Here is a 3,850-nt window from a genome sequence, read left to right on the forward strand (position 1 = left end):
ATCTGTTAATTGTTTTTGGGGATTATTTTTTGTTTGTATGTAAAGAGGCTATCAACCAAAGGGTGGGTTTTATTTATTTATTTTGGTTGGGTTTTAAGGGTCAATTTGTAAATTTTTGAGGAAAGGGGGGGCCAAAAGTAACTATCTTGGACCTAGATGTTAAAAACTTTTGCATATATATATATATATATATAATTTATTAATTTTTTCACTAGCATCGTACAACACATCTTTCGATGAACACATCTAGATCCACTAGCATGTATCAAAAGTCAAGCGACCTAAAACGGAATGAATGTCTGCATGTGTTGCAACATGCATGTTTTGGTAATGAGTGGGATTAAATACACCCACGCCGTTTCATTTTGTGGTCCCAAAGTCACCAACTCAAACCTACGGTGAAGAACATAATGTCATGGGAATGGCCCTCTGGATAGATAAGTTAGAAGATAGAATTCTTTATATATATTTAATTGGAGTGATGAAAAATTATTTTATTTAGTTGGAAAGATAGAAAAGTTAGAAAATAGAACTCTTTATATATATTTAATTGGAGTGATGAAAAATTATTTTATTTGATTGAGAAAAAAAAAGTGGATGAAAATAAAGTTTATATAAATTTACTATCATATCCTTATTAGACAAAACAAAAAATAACACATTATATTTTTATTAAAAAAATTGTGTATGAATAAACACTCTAATTTAAATAATTTTTTTTATGAAACACAAAAAGTTCAAGAACCCAAAATTTCTTTCTCAAAAAATAAAATAAAATAAAATCTTTTGAGAAAATAAAGGATGAGCACCTGATTTGGAGCGCACGACCTGGGTCGCGCGGCCCAGATCACGCGCGGCCTCGCGCGACCCGCGACCCAGGCAGCGCGCGACCTGGGTCGCGCGGCCCAGATCGCGCGCTGCCTGGGTCACGCACCGCCGCGCTGCCTGGGTTCTTCTCTCTTTCAGTTTCTTGTTTTTTTTTTTTTTTTTTTTTTTTTTTTTTTTTCTAGGTTCTTCTCTGGGAATGTTCTGGTGTCTGAATGGTCAGGCATTTATGAAAGTTGTAAATCGAGTCTTAGAGACTTGATTTTCATGTGGTCGCCACGTGGAAAAATATGCCACTTGATTTTCATGTGGTCGCCACTTGATTTTCATATGGTCGTCACGTGGAAAAATATGCCACATCGGACGTGATTAGACCATGAAAATCGAGTTTCTGAGAGTCGATTTATAGGCCAAAATCGAGTCTCATAAACTCGAGATGCTAGTAAATGATAAAGTTTAGAAACTAAGTCTACTAACTATATAGTTACAATTTTATGGCCATTTGGCCATTTTGGCCTTTCCATTGCCTATATATACAAAGCAAAGCCTACATACTTGCACTGCAACTTCATTCATTCTATAACATAGATTCAATATTCACAAGAATCCCAATCGTAGTGAGCACCGCCACCCAACCCACCCAACAATGGCTCCTCCCAAGAAAACCATTCCAAAGAAAAACAAAATAGCAAAATCGCTGTCTTTCGTGCGAGATTTCCACGATGTTTATCGTCGAGCAGTGGCTTCCCAGGAACACACCCGACTCTTTGTTTCAAAGAGTGAATGAAGTTGCCGAAGAAGGAAAGAAGTTCCCAATACTTCTTTTCTCTAATGAGGATGAAGGGCAAGCTCTGAACGTGCTCGTCAAGAAATATAATTATAAAGGTGCTGTTAAAGTTACGTAAGGAGTTTCATAGAAGGAACAAACTCTGGAGTGTCTCGCGAAAGAACTTCAACTGCCACTACTACAGGAGTAGAATAGAAGAAAAAGAAGAAGAAGAAAAAGGAGGAGGAGGAGGTTTAGGTATCTTTTCTTAGTTCTTAGTATAGGCTTTGGTATAGGCTGAGACTGAGATTTAGGGTTCAGGTTATTTTCTTTTCTTTTATTCTGTAATCTCGCTCGAATGTATTCAAGAAGCCTCAGAATGAACTGAATATTCATTTTTCTTTAATAAAAACTCTCTTCAATCTTGCTGTCTTTATTAAAAATTGTTGTTGTTGCATTTTTGTTTTCTATAATATGATTATGATGACTTGATTTTTTGAGACTAATATATTAGCCCAATTTAGTGTCGTTAGATGGTAAATACTAGGTAACTGCTTGTGTAATTTTTGTTTTCTTTTATTGGGTTTGGGATATATGTGCTAGTAGTGTGATGATTTGTAGTGTTGTGTGGAACATTGTGGAGCTTTTATTGTTGTTTTGGTACTGGGTTTTGAATGAGTTTGGAACTAAAAGTTGTTGAAGATATATTCACTGTTTAATGTTGTGCTACAAGATGACTAAGAGCTGAAGAACTCTACTTTAGTGCCTAGATAGATTCATATGATGCATCACGTCATTGGATAGATGTAAAAGATAGATTTCTGTTTTTTAATTGTGTGCATTGTAATGGATCTTTTGACCATTATCTAATGTTATGGCATATTTTTCTATGTCTATCAATGCAAACAATTTTTGAATTTCTCACATAGTCTGAATATAGAATTTAAACATATCAAACAGTTCCAACCTCCCTGCTCCCATTCTTCCAGAAAGAAAAATCATGAAAAAATGGGCTTTCTCCTATTTTCATGGCATTATTTATCAAAATTTCCATGAAATTCATTTAATCTAGATTTTGATAGTTTCACAGTTTTAGCTGATTTTAAACTTCTAAATTATGTCTTTTAAGTCTCACTAAAGAGTTTTTTTTTTTTTTTTGATAAGTAAGAATGTTATATATACGAAAGGCTACTCTATGCATAAAAAAACATAGAGCAAACCCAGAAAGTACAAGGAGGAAACACCAAAAAAGCAAAAAAGAAAACCAAACCACAAATTAATTACAAAGAGAAAGAGAGATAATGAAAGAAGGGAGAGAATCACTAGTCGTGAGTCCCCAAGCCCGAGACCAATCAAAAAGAGTCCCACTAAAAGAAGCCAGCATCTGATCACCGGAACTAATCAAATCCTCAAAAGTCCGCCGATTCCGTTCCTTCCAAATACACCAAAAGATGCACAACGGAACTAAATTCCATATCTGAGACGAGTGTTTCCCCAACCAATTCCACCAGCCAAAAAGCAAATCTGGGATCGAACTAGGTACAACCCAAGACAAGCCAAAAGTTATAAAGACAAAGCTCCATAACCGATAAGCCATCTCACAATGAAGAAGTAAATGATCTACCGACTCTCCACAATGTCTACACATAATGCACCAGTCCACAAAATGCACCAGTCTCCTCAATCTTAGGTTATCACCCGTTAGGATTGTTAGTTTTTAGACCCCTTAAACAATTGATTAAACCTAGGTAATTAGCCAAGTTGTTACTTAGTCCAATTAAACAAGTCTAGGTTATCACAATATAAAAGATCAAATTATGCAAAGCAGCGGAAAATAAATAACACACGATATGATCACCTAGGAAACCAAACCAGTAAAAACCTGGGGAGGATTTGACCTAGCTATCCTCAAGGTAAACTTGAATCCACTATCAGAAAGAATCGAAGTTCATACAAAAGGACTTACAAGCACCCCCGCTCGACTTCCTAATGCTACCAACCAGTAGAACTTACTGACACGACCACGTGCAAGCTCCGAATCCACGGACTCCTTCTTTCTTTGGATTCCCACCAGCTACAAGCACCCCCGCTTGTGTATTCTTTAAGCTTTAATGGCAGCAACTGTTTTGATCATCAAGATTTAGAGAATATCTCCTCCTTGAAAACCCTAAGTTTGTGTAAAGGAAAGCTCCTCTAGATCTCACAAGAGATTTACACAAACCGCAATATGAGCAACCCTAAAACGTGGCTAGGGTTTGC

This window comes from Quercus robur, chromosome 10 (assembly GCF_932294415.1).
Source record: "Quercus robur chromosome 10, dhQueRobu3.1, whole genome shotgun sequence".
Taxonomy (NCBI): Eukaryota; Viridiplantae; Streptophyta; class Magnoliopsida; order Fagales; family Fagaceae; genus Quercus; species Quercus robur.